We start from the raw sequence: 20,483 nt of genomic DNA on the forward strand, positions 1-20,483 counted from the left end.
ATTTCCTGACCAATGTATCGATTATTTTTGTATCGCTATATCGTGAGCTTTGTATCGCAAATTGTATCGTATCGTGAGGTACCAAGAGGTTCCCACCCCAAGTGTAAAGCCTTCTAAGCTTGTGAGTACGTAAAAAAAATGCTACCTTGTTTCATTTGTGAATTACAAAGTATTCCAAACTCACTTTTATTCAGAACTTGACACTATTAGAGCACATACTATACTATACTATACTATACTATACTATACTATAGTATAATGACAGGTAAACTTGTCCTCTCCTCCCATTCTGATCGCCTCCTCCCTCCTCTTTAGAATGGACACAGTGATGAATGAATTCCCTGTATGACCACAATGGTTTCAGCTCAACACATTCACACAGTATCTCTTTGGGAACTATGCCCTATTGTTGGCAGGCCGGGCTTAACACATTGCACTGGAATGCATAGACGCAAAAACATACACACACACAAGGGGCAAGCTCGTTCTAAAACAAACAGTAAGCGGAAACATAAAAACAGCCACCAGTAAGCATTCATCGAGCAGTTAATCACATTATTTCCATATTTCAACCTTTTTATGACCTATCACCCTGTTTAGCTATCAAAATGAAGCTGGGCACAATTAAGTTATCTCTTAAATATGTTAATCTTGAATGAACATGATTGACCTTTGAAGATTCTAAGATAAGAAACCCCTTAGGCTTTGTGTTTTAAGTCAATTGATGTGTCCTATCCTTATCTGCACTACACCGTATAGAATAGCAAACACAACAGCAGTAATGGAGGTCGTAAAATTCGGTTTCGCACCGAATCCCTGGTGGAAAAGCGTAATGACTAAGGGTGTAATGGTACATGTATTAGTATTGAACAGTTTCGGTACGTGGTGCTCGGTTCGGAACGGAGGCGTACCGAACGAGATTTTGACGTAATGCAACCCTTACTTTTCGAGGCTGTGAGTCGATAGGGTTACAGTTTCTTTGTGTAAATTATATTTACTCCGTCTTCTCTACTATAATGAGGACCAACACGGTAGGACAGTATAACCCAGAAACGTCAACGGCGCGACAACGTGGCCGCCGCGAGAACGCAGTGAAACACGGGCATTAAAGTCAATCAGCCAATGCACACCAGTCGCAGTGCGGCCGCGTGTTAGACGCGTCCCAGAAGCGGCTCAACACAACGCACGCGAAAAGAACAGCAGAGTTTATTATTTGACGTGAGACGCGACCCTCCTGCGTCAATACTACGACTGGTAGCTAGGATCGGGCAGACCGGAAGTCACTCGTGTAAAAATACGGTGGATCTGGTCGATTTTCAAACTAATATGCAATCGTAACACACTTTTTGAGTCCATCAGATCTCTTGAGTGGTAGATCGGGGCACAGTTGACTTGTCTTTGTTGATTTACTGCTGTTTTTTTTTTCTGCTATAATAATCAACAAGGCCCTGTGGTCAATACAAAACCCTCCTACCACAACAAAACAAGTAGGAACTAATATTCACATAGGAACAACAGTTATACAATATAAAATATATAATATAAATGAATACTACATCACATCTGTAAAATATAAACACATAATAAAATAAATAATAGCCCATTCAAATAAAATAAATTGAAATGAGCTAAAACACCTGTAATTAAACAATAAGAAAAATACACAGATCCTGCTTACACAATTAAACTTTATTAATTTCTGTGTGGCGCTTTAACTTGAGAAAATCCACCAATAGAGCTTTTGAAAACTGTTCATAAGAAAAAAAAAAGATTCATTGAGGCATTTCATTTGTAAAATACATGTTAAAATCTTTGTCATTGGGATCGCTTTTCTCTTTAGCACAGGACTTCTTTTTTCTTCTTTCTTTCAGAAAGAAAGCTGACCAATACGCAGGGTCTGAAAGGCAAATTGTTGTTGGATTATCTTTAAATACCCGCTACTTTTTGAGCAGAATTCTAGCTTTGGATAGGCTAATGTTCCTATTGTTAAAAGCACAAAGGTGAGTAAAAAACAACTAGCACATTTATAGTTTGCATTTTGTTTTCTTACTGTACCGAAAATGAACTGAACCGTGACCTCAAAACCGAGGTACGTACTGCACCGAGATTTTTGTGTACCGTTACACCCCGAGTAATGACACTGCTTCAGTGTATAACTTTAGTTTGTCCCTCCATCAACCTTTCCAAGTCCCTGATTGCCAAGTGACCCCACCTCTAGTTTCATGTCCCAGCTGAACGGATAACAGCAGCCAAGCCCGTTTGCTGACACTCTGTTCCAGCTGCTGCTGTTATGACGGGATTACAGGGAGCCGTTCACCCTTTGCCATCCCTCTTTTATTCGCCATTGAGCCCTCCATCATTTCATTCAGTCAATCTGTAGTTGTCACGCAATCTCAGAGTTCAAACATTCATCCTCAACAAACACGTTGGGGAGTTCACAAATATGAACACACATTGGAACATATTCAGACACATCTGTGTTTTGGGCAGCCTTTGCGATAAAGCTCAGGAAAACTCCAAATCCTATTTCAAATGAACGATTACATATACCATTCGAATGGTAGGGAAACCCCCAACCCAGTAAATTGTTTTAAATGGAGATGTTTGGACATAAACACAGGGGTTTGATGATAAACCGGTTTGACTGCATATTTGCCCGTAAGGGCGGGAGAAACAAATGTATCAATTAGGCCCGACCCGATCACGTGATCGGAAGTCGGGCTGATCGCACCATTATTCAAAGGATCTGACTCGGGTGAAAAGGATCGGGTTTTTCATCTAAAAAATATATTTATGTCTTTCTGTTTCATGCTCATACAGCGCCACACCCTCCCTTCTGCTAAGCAGTGCAACCAAACTGTCCAGTGCAGCTTGCGTTCGGTACTTAAAGCTAACGATGATTCACAGGTTTGTAGCTTTGATAATGCCAGAGAAGCTTGGTGGCTCGTGTACTATGGCAACTCATTGTGTTGGTGAGAGGCTGTTCTCAGCAGCGTGAGCGTCAAAGCGTGAGTGGATTTGAGTGGACTTACACAATGAAGATTCAATATAGACAAGTATTTTTCTACGTTATTCTTGTTTTAAAATTATTTACATTATGAAGGTGGCACGTTAGAACTGTAACATTTTAAATGATTAATCGATTAATCAGATAAACACATTTTTTCAATTACCTTCATAATTTACCTTGAAGTTGTTTTAGAATTGTTGTAAGTAACAATGAAGGCAAAATTGATTACTATTTCCTTCAAAAATATTATTTTATTACAGCTTCCTGACTCAATTGTAGTCTACAACTGTATTGATTATCAAATTTGCTAGCAACTAATTTATTAACCGATTTAATCGATTAGTTGTTGCAGCCTTATTAAGAAGCTAGTTTAGACAGCGAGATGTTCGAAATTTGCCAAAAATGTGAACTGTTTTTTTCCCCAAAGTAAAAGCAAATTTTTGTTGATGTCCTACTTGACTTAACAAAAATATAATGAAGAAATCTGATAATAACAACTGAGAGGTGGTATGTTATAATTTCAAGAATTTTAAGAATTTAGACAAGTTTAAGGTGAAGAAGGTCCTAAACGATTATTTGATAATCAAAATAGTTGTCAATTAAATTGTTAATTGATTAATTGTCGAATCATCAATTAATTGTTGCACCTCTACTTTGGATTTTTTAAAAAAATTTTTAATTTGAACATTTGAACTTTTTTTCAGTATCGGACTGGGACTTGGTATCTGCAGAGTCAAAATCAGGTGACTCTGACTCAGGTGCAAAAATATGCGATCGGGACATCCCTCGTACCAATACACTCTTCAATTGATTAAAAAAAAAAAAAAATGCCAGTAATCCTAACATACATTGATTATCAAGCTGTACACCATATATCATGAAGCTAGAAATCAGTTGCCCAGTTCACCACAAATACTTTTTTACGCACAAAATGTCAGAGCAAGCCAAAAGAATTAAAAACCTGCAAATCTTGGGAGGAAGAACAGTTAGGCAGAAACGTACTCAAGGTCAACCGTTAGTTCAATAGATTCGACATCTACAAATGCATTACCACAGTTAGTGTATTGATTAAAACAAGTTATGAATAATGTATACTAGATACGGATATAGCCATTAGTAACCCTATCTAAAGTCAATAAATTGAGTGAAAATCCTAAATCACTGAATCAGATAAATTAATAATTGACAAAAAAAATTCTAATGAAATACAATCAAATAAAAAAACAGCAGCAACCCTGGAGGCAACAGAGGCCTTGTTCATTAACTGATATGAGGAAAAGGCGAGCCAGTGACTTATTCTAGATTTGAAACCGATTTATTAACCCGTCTGGTCAAGCTGGTAGCAGCAGTAGGAATGTCAGCCTTGGTGGTTTCTGTGAGGGCTACAACTGTGGTCCCTGACTCAATCTCCATGGCTACAACAGCAGCTGGTGTACGCAGGGGCACTTTTTTTTGCATGAACTTTGACGACACCAAGGATTTCTCCAGCTTCTTTAAGAGCTTTTATTTTTCCCTCTATGTTCTTTTCTGGTTACAGGATGGGTCAATAACAGTCAACAGTACAGAAACAATGAAGGCGGGGATACCACCAATGGGTCTGCCTCAGTCAGCTGTAGGAGCTCATCACCTAGAAATGACAAAAAAAAAAGCACATTAAAGTCCACCCTTTCTGTTCATTCTTCATATAAAAGGAAGAAACAAAAATGTGTAATAAATAGGAATCAGTCAATTCAAATATACATTATCATAACAAGAACAAAATAAACAATGTGCTATTAGACAGTCGGGTCTTAATTCATTGTGTAAAAAAAGAAAAATCTAAATAAAATCAAACAATCACCTACCTTGTCAAGGTTGTCCAGGCCACTCTTGCAGCAATTGTCACCAGTAATTTGTAAGGGTGTAACGGTACATGTATTTGTATTGAACCGTTTCGGTACGTGGCGCTCGGTTCGGAACGGAGGCGTACCGAACGAGTTTCTGACGTAACGTAACCCTTATTTTTCGAGGCTGTGAGTCGATCGTATTACAGTTTCTTTGTGTAGATTATATTTACTCCGTCTTCTCTACTATAATGAGGACCAACACGGTAGGACAGTATATAACCCAGAAACGTCAACGGCGCGACAACGTGGCCACCGTGAGAACGCAGTGAAACGCGGGCGTTAAAGTCAATCAGCCAATGCACACCAGTCGCAGTGCTACTGCGTGTTAGACGCGTCCCAGAAGCGGCTCAACATGACGCACGCGAAAAGAACAGCAGTTTATTATTTGATGCGAGACGCGACCCTCCTGCGTCAATACTACTACCAGTAGCTAGGATCGGGCTGACCGGAAGTCACCCGTGTAAAAATACGGTGGATCCGGTCGATTTTCAAACTAATATGCAATCGTAACTACTGGTGCACAATAATTATTGGTCCGATAATAGGAATTATGACGTCATCCCAATAAATCCAATAAAATTATTAATAGGACCGATAATATTTACTGTACTGGCTGGCCTGGAAATCAGTTGAACATTTGAGGGGCATTACTGCCACCTGCTGGTCAGAATAATTCGCTGCATCTATAATTTGTTCCACGAACTCATTCACTTTACACAGTGCTGTGTCTAGCGGTGGCATTGACAATAGTGAATGCTTTCTGTTACTTACGTTTCCGCCTCGGAATTATATGTCCGTAAGTATTTGTTTACTATAACATATGGATGTGCAATATATGTTTACTTTGGTGGTGAAGGGTCATATGTACAGAACTTCATAAGTTGTGTTATAGAAGCCAGCCAATGCTTAAGGCTAGTAGCTCAAGCTAGTGTGCTATGCTATGCATACATACAGTGGGGAGAACAAGTATTTGATACACTGACAATGGCAGTGTATCAAATACTTGTTCTCCCCACTGTATAATAGTTGTCGTGTAATGTTAGTCCTGTCAGCATGCTTGGTAGGATTTTATACTATGCAGAGAAACCTCATACTTTATTGAATATGGGTTCACTCACTGCCGTTTATATTGATTATTATAAGGCAAGCCATTAATCCATTTTGTTCTACCATATTTTTGCTACAAGGAATGAGTGATAAACTGTACTATATAATGTTTGCATTTTACAGTGTTAGTTATAAGTTAGTAAGTTATTGAGAGGCCTTTTGGTTATTGATAGGCTTCCTGTCCCAACCTGTCTCCCCGGTTAAGAAAGTTGTTTCACGGACCAAGACCACAACAGTCTCCTGTAGCACCAAATATTTTTATCTGATGACAAAGCACAATACCTGTTGGGTTTATGTTTTAGTTCAGTGCTCATTGTTCAGGAAACACATCTTCAATTATACTGACTAATGGATTGTGATTGACTCAAATTATAATTATTTGAAAAAATAAATATTGGCACTTTATTTGAAGTCAAGACTGTTCTTGTCTTTGTTTTGTTTATTATAATAATGTTCATGTCATTATGAAAATTCTGGTGAGGTCAAAGGCAAATGTATGTTGAATCCACCATTATTTTTTTTTTTTAAACCTCCAGGTGTTCAAAAACTCAGATGAATATACATTTTTAAAATTATATATTTATTATCGGTTATCTATAACGGTATCGGCTTTGAGGAGCAGGAAGTTATCGATATCGGTATCGGTTTCAAAAAATGGATATCGTGCACCCCTAATCGTAACCCACTTTTTGAGTCCATCAGATCTCTTGAGTGGTAGATCGGGGCACAGTTGACTTGTCTTTGTTGATTTACAGTTGTCTTCTCTGCTATAATAATAACCAACACGGCCCCGTGTTCAATACAAAACCCTCCTACCACAACAAAACAAGTAGGAACTAATATTCACATAGGAACTAAAGTTATACAACGTAAAATTCATTCATTCATTTTCCATGCCGCTTATTCCTCACGAGGGTCGCGGAGGTGCCAGAGCCTATCCCAGCAAACAACGGGCAGAAGGCAGGGGACACCCTGAACTGGTTGCCAGCCAATCACAGGGCACAAGGAGACATACAACCATTCACGCACACACTCATACCTAAGAGTGTGACAATATCTCGATACAGCGATATATTGCGATATTTTGCAACCCGATGGGTTATCGATATGCGCCCGCCAAGTATCGATACTTTTATTTAACATATTGGCCATACAATGGAGTATGGATGCTGTAAACTGCTCAATGTTTGTTGAGCAATTCCTTGGCGGTCCACTAGGGGCGCTCGGGAGTGGCGGTGAGGGTAAAGTGCGCACAAGTTGTCTAGAGAAGAAGAGAGGCAGCTCCAAGGGGGTTGAAAAAATAAAAAAGCCCCGTGAGAAGGGGGAGGAAAAAATTAGAAAAATATTGCTACAAATCACACATGGGGACACATTTTACATTTTACACCAACAAGAAAGGAAGTAAGGTGAACAAGGCCTTTGCTGTATGCAAGAATTGTCTAAGAAAAATAAGTTTCACTGGGAGCTGGTGACGTAGTGGAGACCGGAGTTCGTGAGCTTCGCTTTCATCACTTGTGGTAAGAAAGTTTTGCAATGTAATTGACTTTTTAATTTACATGTATTATTTTGATGACATTTGATGTTGAATGATATAAAATAAACCAGGACCCTAAACTGGATGAAAATGAATATCGAACAAGCCCACATGAATTTACCGATTTATTTGATATTATTTCAGAACCACTTTCCATCTAGTTTACTACACAAACTGTTATTACTGTCATTTTGATACAATAAGCTATAAAAATGGTTTGAATAGGTTCCAAGATATATAAAGTGATGTGCATGATAATTAATGTAGCCTACATATTAAAAATAGGTAATTATTGATTTTATTTTATTTTTTATTTATTTATTGATATTATTTTTAATTTCTATACATTCAATTCATATTTTTTTTTATTCAATACTTCCAACACACACACAAAAAAAAAAAAAATCAGGATTTCAACTCAAACGGTATGAAGTAGCTAATATTTTTTGTTTTATTTTGTTGTTTTTAAGGTGAGGAAGACTGTGACTGAGCAAGTCTGACATCTTAAATGCTGAAGCAGATGGCGGAAGTCCTCAAACCAAGCAACAAAGGTCATATACAAAGAAAAGACCCACCAATTTTATCATTGCCCCACTCCAAGCTCAACTGCTGACACCTATGGCACTTTTTATTTTATTTTTTTTAAGATTTAAAACTTTTAAAAAAAATTAAGGGTGCCATTCATCATGATCTCTCAAAGTGATATCAGTGGTCGTGGTTTGTTTCCTCTATATGTGCAGGGGCACAATTTGCAGTAGATTTATATTTTACAGCAATGTTGCACAGAAAAGGTGTCACTGTTTAATAAATGACTTAAACAGTATTTTTTCAATTTTTAATTTTTTTTTTTTGTTTCAACAGTTGTATCGTAGAATGTCATGTATCCAATTTCTGACCAATATATCGATAATCGCTGTATCGTGATATAATCGTTATCGTGAGCCTTGTATCGCGAATCGTATCGTATCGTGAGGTCCCCTGAGGTTCCCACTCCTACTCATACCTACGGACAATTTAGAGTGCTCAATCAGCCTACCATGCATGTTATACAATATAAATGAATACATCACATTTGTAAAATATAAACACATAATAAAATAAATAATAGCCCATTTAAATAAAATAAATTGAAATGAGCTAAAACACCTGTAATTAAATAATAAGAATAATACAGATCCTGCTTACACAATTAAATTGATTAATTTCTGTGTGGCGCTTTAACTTGAGAAAATCCACCAATAAAGCTTTTGAAAACCGTTCATAAGAAAAAAAAATTCATTGAGGCATTTCATTTGTAAAATACATGTTAAAATCTTTGTCATTGGGATTGCTTTTCTCTTTAGCACAGGACTTCTTTTTTCTTCTTTCTTTCAGAAAGAAAGCTGAACAATATGCGGGGTCTGAAAGGCAAATTGTTGCTGTATCATCTTTAAATACCCGCTACTTTTTGAACAGAATTCTAGCTTTGTATAGGCTAATGTTCCTATTGTTGAAAGCACAAAGGTGTGTAATAAACCACAAGCACATTTATATTTTGCATTTTGTTGTCTTACTGTACCGAAAATGAACCGAAACGTGACCTCAAAACCGAGGTATGGACCGAACCGAGATTTTTGTGTACCGTTACACCCCGAGTAATGTGTGTGTTTTTTTTCTTCTCAACTCTTTGTGCAGCTGGCCCTGTGACCGTTTCTCATACGGAGGGTGTTCTTTACTCCACTGTGTGATGTATGGGCACTTATGATTGAACGCACTTCTTGGCTCACTATTGAAATGATTGAAACTTAAGCCAAGCTGCATGTTTATATTTGGCTGTGAAAGCAGTAAGGTGCATAAACACACTAACAGTTGTTTTAGAATCCAGTTAACCCCTTTTAATAGGAGAGGATAGTTTCAGACCCACTCAGGAAGCGCTACCGTACAAAGAGATCACATAATTTAAAAATAACTTATAATTTTGAACCTCCCACATGCGTTAAGATATTTCAATGTAGAAAACACACCTGAAGCGTAAGGCTGCATTAACTACCGTAATTTCCCGAACATAACGTGCACCCGTGTATAACGCGCACCCCAAATTTACCTGTAAAATCTACGGGGAAAAATTCTTGTACCCGTGTATGAAGTGCACCCTAATTTTAGCACCAATAAATATGAGTCTCGTGTCTCTTTTACTTTTATAAAGCAAGCGGTTGCAGCATTTTATGAATTATTTTGTCAAATATATATATTTTTTTAAATAGAATATTAATTTTCTGTGGTAAAATTGCTCACAGAATACGATAATAATTTTCACAAAGGAGTTGTAACGATTTTTAACAGAATTCACAAGCGGAACTAATGTTGGCAAGTTCTGTAGTTCCCGGGGGGAAGAGTTTAGTTAAGGGAACAGCTGGAAGTATAACGTACATTGTTACTTTGTGAGTTTCAATGTCAATAAAACAACGCGGCTTGGCTCCGTGGTTCGACACTCGTCCTTAGACCTTTGTCCTAGCTCGCCACGCACTCAACATTTATATGAAACGGATCGCCGCATACGTTCTCTTCAAGACAACATTGCCGCGTGCCGGCATATTGCAACGACAAGATAAGAAAAATGTACATGTAAATAATAGACGAATAGTACAAAAAAACATTTCAATTTTATTAGATGTGAAAAATATCATCATAAAAACAATTATTTACAACATGAAAGTTGATTATTATATCACTGTCGTTTGGATTAGGTAATATTGTGCTGGTCCAAGCTTACACTGGAACATGAATCATGATTATTTTTTTCTGTCTCCGTCCCTGTACCCGTGTATAACGCGCACCCATGATTTTACAAGTAAATTTTGGGGGAAAAAGTGCGCGTTATATTCGGGAAATTACGGTAATCGATAAATAAATTAGTTGCCAATTAATTTGATAATCGATTTTTGCCAGCAGCTATGAGCATTCCCGTTTGGGTCTTTGTTTATGTGTAACGAGAGGCTGCATGCGCGTCAGTGTATAGGGTGAGAGAGAGACTTCACTGCTAGTTTGCCATACTCAGGTTGGGTTGGTGAATCAATAACTAACTCTCGACGCTTCGTAGTCTTTTGTGTTGTTAGATCCAGTGTGCCTCAATTAGAGCTGAGTAAATGAAGCCAATTTTATGTTTGTATTCTTTGTTGATGAGACGTTACTACTTAGCACATAGCGCTAAACTACTGTAGTTCGTAATTATGCTAATCAGTGGCTTAAGTGTCCGTTTGTATTGTGTTTTGGAGACCCATATTAGCACTTGACTTATTGTTGGATAGTAAAGTTCTCTCATTTCTTTTTAAAAATAAACCACACACATAAATCCATTCATAACACAGCTTCGAGTCTCCTTTCAAAACAAGCTCCCATTCAAACTGTCAGTGTTGTTCATGAGCGCGTTCATATTTTGGGCGAACTTGAACTGAACAAGTCATATTTTAATAATAATAATAATAATAGGAATTATGACGTCATCCCAATAACTCCGATAACATAATATATTATCGGCACGGTGTCGAATTGGGATTTGTGCGTTTGTTTCCACTCCTGTTTTTCCAGTATGCAAAGTTTTGTTACGGTCTTTGTTTTGTTCATTATAATAATGTTCATGTCATCATGAAAATTCTGGTTCGGTCAAAGGCAAATCTAAGCTGAATCAACCACTAGTATTTTTCACCTACAGGTGTTCAAAAACTCAGGTGAATATACATTGAAAAATTATATATATATATTATCGGTTATCATATCGGTATCGGCCTTGAGGAGCAGGAAGTTATCGATATCAGTTTCAAAAAATGAATATCGTGCACCCCTGCTGTGAACACGCTCAGTCTAGCAGATGTGAGCGGCGTTCATAACCTCGTTCATTGTCAAGTATTGGTATTGTGCAGCAAAGAACAAACGCAACTCCTGCGGTATATGGGATGTCAATTTTTTTTATTTTTATGCACCGTAACTCTCAAGCACATCTCACTCGATATCATGGAACAGTGATTTTCCCCCATCCCCCAAGTCTCATCCCATTTGCTGCGTGAACCCAGGTTGATCATGGGACACATTGTCCGTATACCACATTCATGAGTTCAGAATTAGAGACTTTCCGACCAAACTGCAGATAAAGCCATAGGCTAAAAACACTCCAAAAAAACAAACCTTAATTGCAAAAAACTATCCAACCTGGCAACTCAAGCTGCCTAAGGCTGTCACGGCTGTGTTGATTTAGCAAATATGGCAATCAGCTCCGAGCCTTTATGGCGGCGAATAATCATTCTTTTACATTAAAGTTGGACTTTATTTAGCATCTTTGGATAATATTTAATTTCTTCATAAACATATTTCTGCAACATTAATACAGCGTGAATAAATTCTTAACAGCACAGGGAAGACGCAGTGAGAGAGAACTTTTCCCTTGTGTGCGTCCATTACGCAAGTACATAATGCCATTTTTATAGAAAGTTTTTCATGTTTACTTTGGAATCACTGCATTCACAGCTGTTTGTCACGTTATGCGCATGTGCAAAACCGCAGAGTTATAATTTCTGATGGGATACAAAATCTGACAGAACACTGGTTCAGTATCAACATTTAAGAGTCTTACGAACAGGTCAGTACTGACACAAATTTGAAATTGAATATGAAGATGAATCTGACAAAGTTTCAGTGGATAAAATATTTCCTGTCTGTGGTTCTAATATTGAGGCTTTCAATAATAGCTTGCAGCAATTACTGGGGAGAAGAAAGGACTACAAAAGTTTAAAAACAACAACAACAAAAACTACAAAAGAAATACACAAGTTTTTTTACCATGAACTTTAGTTCAAAATTTTGAATTACGAACTAAACAGTTCATTTTAAAATTTGTGAACTGCAATTTGATGTATTTCATGTAGTAAATGAACTTTCCCAACACTGCAAACTTTAAATTGTCATACAAGAGAGAGTGCTTTGAAATTGGATTTGAATTGTATTCATGAACTGTTTGCTAAAGAAAACATTCATTACAGTCTGCCTCCTCCTTATTCGATTTTATTGATTGGTTTGTTTAAAGAAAATAAATGAGTCATTAAAACAATTTATGTCAGCTCTTTGCCCACACATAAAAAAACAAAAAAAAAAAAGTGAATCATCAGCAGTGTTGGGAATAACGCCGTTACATAATGGCGTTATTTTTTTCAGTAACGGGGTAATCTAACATTATTTTTTCCGCCGTTACAACGCCGTTACCGTTACTGACGTCAAAAGCGGTACGTTACTTACTCTGAATAAATTGAAGAAACTACCAGCCGTAGCGAGTCTACTCTGCTCTGTTTATTTGTCATCCAAGACTTGGGGTGCGTTCAGGTTCGAGAATAGCGCACGTGTTTTGTTTTGTGCTTTTTCTTAGCAAAGATATATTACACAGGACGTGCTGGCACTCTGTTTCTTTAATGGCACATATAACTTCAACATTAACACAAATGTACGGCTCTCGGCAGGCCGTGTCTCTAACTCACTCCCGCATCATATGAGCAAAACAATATTGGCGCCGTGTGCACTTTAGGGTGCCTCGGATGATTCTGTATCAGAATATTACAGCACGTACTTCTTATGACTCCAGGCTGTTTGTCCCTGCTCATTCAATTAGACAATGCTTTCCAAAGCTTTCGAACGTTTCTGTTTTTGCTACACCTGAATGCTAGCCTCGTTCCGATCCCCCACAAGAATGCTGCTTCCATCTTGAGGACGGCAGACGCTTTGAAGCTGACGGGAGGAGTAGGGGCACGAGGCTACCTGAATGCACCACCTGGATAGATGCGATGGAAGTGATTGTGATTGGCTGAGGGGTTAGAGTCATGTGTCATGGTAAGCCAATCAGAGCCGGTGTTTCCACACACAAACCGGAACAGCGCGTGCGGCAAACACACGCAAAACAGATGCAGAGGGATATGATGGCAGAGCATTCAGAGGAAAATTTGTCCTTTACAAGGTGGAGATATAAACACTATTTCAAGTCAAAATACTTGAAGTACAGTAGGCTAGGACTACTTGACCAGTTGTCTCAGGTTGTGAGAGTTAGATTTAATTGATTAAACTCAATTTATATTGTTTACTGCTGACTGTTATTTTATTATATTGTTTACCGTTTATTTTTGTTGCACTGCAAGTGTAGGATAAATCTGTTGCTGGTGAGGTGCAATAAATATTACAAGGTTCTATAACACAACTACCTGTCTGTTCTTCTCTATTCAACTGACTCGAATACTGCTCAGAAAATTTCAAATTCTTTGACATACAACTTCTTTTTAAAGTAACGGAAATAATTACTTTCCCTGGTAACTAGTTACTTTTACTATAGAGTAATTCAGTTACTAACTCAGTTACTTTTTGGAAGAAGTAGTGAGTATCAATTACTAATTACTTTTTTAAAGTAACGTGACCAACACTGATCATCAGCACTTTTATTTTTATTTGAATGAACAGGACTTTTGTCGTATTTGTTGACTGAGAAATTCTTTTTAGGATTTTATCCAGAACCTTTAGTAAAAACTTTCAAGTTTTAAGTACTTAAAACTATACAGTTGTGGACTACAGTTAAGTCAAGAAGCTGCAATGAAATATTATTTTTGAAGGGACTAGTCATCCATTTCGTCTTCATCGTTACTTACAACATGCCTAAAAGAACTTCAAGTTAAATTGTGAACTGTTACGATAATTGAAAAAAGTGACATTTATCCGATTGTTTAATTAATCGTAAGATTATTCGATTATAAAAACAATCATCAGTTGCTATCAAGCAAGGTATCAGGCCAAAGAAAAAAAGTCTCTTCCACTTGTCAATATATGAGTTTAAGTATATTTGTCCATCTTTATTAAGTTCACCTATGCTAATATGTAAAATTTTACTTGGCAAATGCATTGTGAACATTTACAAGTATGTGGAACGAAATACTTCAAAGTTGAAACGGTTTATGGTTCTGTTTTCCACACCCAGACTTTTGCAACTGTCAAAACAGACGAAGGCAATCCTTCTTGCATTGTTAAATGGAGGTTAGGACAAGGCAACTTTTAAATCACAACAATCCATTTCATTTAAAACAATTCACAACAAACATGAAAATAATTTATATTTTGATCTCATTCATATTTAAGTGTATTATCTCGAATGAGTAAAAATGAGTTAACACATCTGACACATTAGACATTTTGTGTCATAAAATCATACCCTACTTGTGCTTATTTCGATAGCATAAACAGGAAGTCAGTTTCTCAGTTTTTGCATGACATTAAGAGTATTTTGGATTGTATTGTAATTACTTCCCGAAATGTAATGAAAGAACAGTTTGAAGTTGAGTGAGAGAGATGGGAAACTACTTTGTAGAACGTTTTTTCCCCTCCCTTTCATGTTTTAGTGTGGAAGAATTCTAGGAATTTAGAAAATAGTTGCTTGGTTGTCCTCAATGAGATGGATGAATGCATGACCAATTTACAAGTTGAAGTGGATTTAATTGGTAGAGAAACGTGGAATTTAATTGCTAATGATAGTAATAACAATTGCAACAATATGACAAGTTCTGGTTTTCGTTGTTTTGCGTGGGGAAGGAGATAATATTGTTATTGCTCTTAAAATTCTTATCATAACTGAACTCCTCTCTAGCCTGCAAATGAATGATCCAGCAGAGACAGCGTGACACTCGAACTCGCTTGCGTAACTTGCTTGAAAGCTCGCTGCCACATGAGCTCCTAAACATCGGATTTACTATATTCACTTGGCAGCTATGCAATGGATGTAAAGTGTCGAGTATGTGTTGACGAAAAGAGGAGACAAAAATATTAGCGTGTGCAGCTTGTAATTAAAAGAAAGGGCGCGGACATTCCAACTGCGCACTGAAACAGAAAGTACGGGTTTCCGACGAGCACCTGAAGGCACCATTATCCTCCACATAGTGAATGTGAGATCACTCATCCAAAATCACCGTCGTGTCACTGCTACAGACTTCAGCGACCCACCAACAAACTCTGCATGAAGTTCTAACCATGCACATTTCATCTCAACGCAGGCACAACATAATGTTCATTTTTCAGCTTGACTTACCGTTTGTTGTCTGCTTTTTGGCAGTTTATCGGGAGACTCCGAGCGTCGCTGTCACCGCCACAGTCCGCCCACTGGAGAAAGCACTGCCCTGGCCACAGACGAACTTGCTAGCGCTTGTAGAGACTCGGAACCAATCACAGCCATGGAAGTTGACTGACTTATCTTTTGGCCAATCAAATTTCCCAAGGCAAGTTGGGAGACGTATCACAGTTTCCAAATTTTGAGCAGACTCGTTGTCGTCACCAAATGGACTTTTGACAGACACATGGTGCTTACAATGGAAAAGTTCGACTCCTTTTACGGTAGGACTGGGCCAATGGCTGTCCGAGCAGGCAGAGGATACTGGTGATCGGGCAAGGCCCTGGACTGGAAGACGCCCTTTGGCGTGCGTTTGACTCACTGAATTGTCTTTGCATTAAAAATCCTACATTCTTCGGCTATTTTCTTTTGACACAGTTTTTGTCTTGGATATGAATCGAAGATGACTGAAAACGATGAACTAAATAGTCTGTTGAAATACAGTGACACCTGGTGACCAAAATGCCAAGGACAAGTTGTTGGCAAAAGGTATCTTGACGTGTGACCTCATTAACTCCGGCTTGTTAATCAGTCACTGACGTCACAGTATATTCAGCCCTACATTAAGAAGCACTTCTATTTGTGTTTTACACTGCGGGCGCCTGTGCATTTGATACCTGGGCCTTCAGAGAGGACTCAAGCGACTTAATCTGGCTTCTGATTTCACCACTATCACCTAGCAATATAGTAACTACTGGTAAACAAACCCATGCATCCCAATTCATCAAAACAGAGCAATTAACAAAACGGGATTGAATGATAATTTAAGAGTTTTACTTCTGAAACTTGAATTCATTTAAAGTGTCAGCCCAATGATGTTACTTTAGGCACGTTTTATACACAGAAATCAGAGTGGGCTGCAAGTTACTTTGCAACAGGCAAGTTTATTTCAAAATATGATTCACTATCTTATGTTTTTATACAAACGTGTGAGAAAAGGCTTTCCGCAAACTGATGGAAGTTTTGGTTTCACGTCTTCTGTGATCGGTAACTTTCCAGTCTGTGAAACCAATTGGTGCTGCAACTATCAATCAATTAACTGGAGTAATTAAATTACAAAAAAAAAAAAAAAAAGAATTAAATTTTGCTGGTTCGAGTTTTTGTTTAATTAAAGCGATGTGGAAATTGTTTTCAAAGTGTTTGCGTTTAGTTTTATTGATTTGCGTGGATACACTGCCCTCTAGTGGCAACATTGAATATGACAACTCATTTCACATGGCTGAATCCAGCTGCTCCCTGTTAAGACCAACATAATGTTAAGTTTTTGTTCGAGCTAATATTTTTTTTTGATGCATTCGTAATTTAGTTTATAGGTATATTTAGCCTTTTTGTGGGAATATGCGTTTCAACCATTTGTTAAGAGCATTGCAAAAAAAAAAAAAAAAAAAAAGTATTCTATATCATTTAAGGTAGCAGACTTTTGCTATGTAATTTAGCCAATTGTTCTTTTGTTGTACTTGGATCCCCATTTATTTTTTATACCGTTTGAGGCTCGGCTCAGGTATTTTAATTTTTTATGTTCCTTAACTGATTACTCGATTATTCGAATTAACCAGTTTATCGATTAATCGACTACTTAAATAATCGATAGCTGCAGCCCTAAAACCAATCATCCGGCCTTAAAATACTAAAATGTGCCATTTTGATCAATGCTATCATATTTAATTGAGGTTTGTTCAGACAGCATTATACCGCACTGCTGTTTTATCATTTCAGTTGCCGACTGTGGTTACTAGACAATATATACTTCAAATCATGATCACAAATATTCAACATTTTTAAAGGGAACCACGGATAGAAAGACGTAATCTTTAAAAGAGAAATGTTAGTATGAGTAATAATAATTTGATATTAAAACCCCTCTTCATGTTTTCGTTTTAATACAATTTGTAAAATTAGTTTAACTTGTAGGTCGCCATTGTTGTTGATGACGCAATGCACTCTGGGCGGTGAGTGCTACCACAGTGTCACTCTTTAGCTACATAAACATGTTGTCGGTTCTGTCCTTCCAATTCGAACCCGAGCAGAAAAGTGATGAGCAGCACAGCACTGTGGATATTTCACAAAACGAGCAGGAAAAGCAATTAAATGAAGGTCTCAGTCGGTATTCGAACCCGTTTTTCCCGTGCGACAGAAGAGCGCGTACAGTGCCTTGCAAAAGTATTCGGTCCCCTTGAACCTTGCAACCTTTCGCCACATTTCAGGCTTCAAACATAAAGATATAAAATTTTAATTTTTTGTCAAGAATCAACAACAAGTGGGACACAATCGTGAAGTGGAACAAAATTTATCGGATAATTTAAACTTTTTTAACAAATAAAAAACTGAAAAGTGGGGCGTGCAATATTATTCGCCCCCCTTGCGTTAATACTTTGTAGCGCCACCTTTTGCTCCAATTACAGCTGCAAGTCGCTTGGGGTATGTTTCTATCAGTTTTGCACATCGAGAGACTGACATTCTTGCCCATTCTTCTTTGCAAAACAGCTCGAGCTCAGTGAAGTTGGATGGAGAGTGTTTGTGAACAGCAGTCTTCAGCTCTTTCCACAGATTCTCGATTGGATTCAGGTCTGGACTTTGACTTGGCCATTCTAACACCTGGATACGTTTATTTTTGAACCATTCCTTTGTAGATTTGGCTTTATGTTTTGGATCATTGTCCTGTTGGAAGATAAATCTCCGTCCCAGTCTCAGGTCTTGTGCAGATACCAACAGGTTTTCTTCCAGAATGTTCCTGTATTTGGCTGCATCCGTCTTCCCGTCAATTTTAACCATCTTCCCTGTCCCTGCTGAAGAAAAGCAGGCCCAAACCATGATGCTGCCACCACCATGTTTGACAGTGGGGATGGTGTGTTCAGGGTGATGAGCTGTGTTGCTTTTACGCCAAACATATCGTTTTGCATTGTGGCCAAAAAGTTCAATTTTGGTTTCATCTGACCAGAGCACCTTCTTCCACATGTTTGGTGTGTCTCCCAGGTGGCTTGTGGCAAACTTTAAACGAGACTTTTTATGGATATCTTTGAGGAATGGCTTTCTTCTTGCCACTCTTCCATAAAGGCCAGATTTGTGCAGTGTACGACTGATTGTTGTCCTATGGACAGACTCTCCCACCTCAGCTGTAGATCTCTGCAGTTCATCCAGAGTGATCATGGGCCTCTTGGCTGCATCTCTGATCAGTTTTCTCCTTGTTTGAGAAGAAAGTTTGGAAGGACGGCCGGGTCTTGGTAGATTTGCAGTGGTCTGATGCTCCTTCCATTTCAATATAATGGCTTGCACAGTGCTCCTTGAGATGTTTAAAGCTTGGGAAATCTTTTTGTATCCAAATCCGGCTTTAAACTTCTCCACAACAGTATCTCGGACCTGCCTGGTGTGTTCCTTGGTTTTCATAATGCTCTCTGCACTTTAAACAGAACCCTGAGACTATCAGAGAGCAGGTGCATTTATACGGAGACTTGATTACACACAAGTGGATTCTATTTATCATCATCGGTCATTTAGGACAACATTGGATCATTCAGAGATCCTCACTAAACTTCTAGAGTGAGTTTGCTGCACTGAAAGTAAAGGGGCCGAATAATATTGCACGCCCCACTTTTCAGTTTTTTATTTGTTAAAAAAGTTTAAATTATCCAGTAAATGTTGTTCCACTTCACGATCGTGTCCCACTTGTTGTTGATTCTTGACAAAAAAATTAAATTTCATATCTTTATGTTTGAAGCCTGAAATGTGGCGAAAGGTTGCAAGATTCAAGGGGGCCGAATACTTTTGCAAGGCACTGTAGATCACAGGACTATACTTCCACCTGTCGTTAGTCATGATTTTCCTTATAAAGCAAACGCAACACACATTTTCTAGCTCTGTGCGGTAAAACCTGAAAGGGAAATGCAACTGAAAAGTGCGGTTGTGGAAAACTGTGGTGAGAGGCAGACAAAGGAAAAAAACAAGGCAATGACGCAACTAGCAACGAAGGGATATACAAACTGTCAAATAGCAGCAAGTCAATATCTTGGTAAGCCGCCTAGGATCGGTTTAACATCGATCCTAAACATCGGATTTACTATATTCACTTGGCAGCTATGCAATGGATGTAATGTGTTGAGTTTGTGTTGACGGAAAGAGGAGATAGACAAAATATTAGAGTGTGCAGCTTGGAATTAAAAGAAAGGGCACAACAGAAAGTACGGGTTTTCGACGAGCACCTGAAGGCACCATTATCCTCCACATAGTGAATGTGAGATCACTCATCTAAAATCACCGTCGTGTCACTGCTACCGACTTCAGCTCCCCACCAACAAACTCTGCATGAAGTTTTAACCATGCACATTTCGTCTCAAAGAGACTGCTGATGAGCTGGCATTGGATGCAGGTACGATGTTGGGAAGTCATCCCACAGATCTGTAACAAAACAATCTGACAAGCAGCAGAATGTGACAAAATCATGCCAGTCATCACAATAGCTTCGCTTGCTAGTTAGCACAGCTATTCTCCCAGTCCAGCCAAACCGTATTATCACCCCAGCGTGCATTGCGCGCATAAAACATGAACTAAATATTCTAGATTTTTAAATCAATGGCAATAATATAGGTTTGTAATAACTTATTTTAGTAAAAGAGGATTGTGGCTTATTAGAGCCTACGAGTCTTTAAGTGCGAGGTTCCCTTTAAAATTGTGTACATTACTGTAATGATCTTTTTTTTTTTTTTTTACTGTCCGCCAACCAGTTCAGTCTTATTACAAGTCAGAAAAACAATACCAGATATTGTTTTCAAAGATGTTTATTGAAATAAATAA

At 38.0% G+C, this 20,483-nt stretch overlaps 1 protein-coding gene across 8 annotated transcripts in view; it reads right to left on the reverse strand.

Moving 5' to 3' along the window:
- LOC130908431 (microtubule-associated protein 4) overlaps nt 1–15,748 on the reverse strand; it is a 128,233-nt gene extending 112,485 nt beyond the window's left edge. For all 8 annotated transcript variants that reach the window (XM_057823840.1, XM_057823849.1, XM_057823844.1 and 5 more), the window contains exon 1: nt 15,618–15,748. The gene's annotated coding sequence lies outside the window, so the exon portion shown is untranslated. The remainder of the gene's footprint in view (nt 1–15,617) is intronic.
- Between the last annotated feature and the right edge of the window lie 4,735 nt (nt 15,749–20,483).

The sequence above is a fragment of the Corythoichthys intestinalis genome, chromosome 20, assembly GCF_030265065.1.
Source record: "Corythoichthys intestinalis isolate RoL2023-P3 chromosome 20, ASM3026506v1, whole genome shotgun sequence".
Taxonomy (NCBI): Eukaryota; Metazoa; Chordata; class Actinopteri; order Syngnathiformes; family Syngnathidae; genus Corythoichthys; species Corythoichthys intestinalis.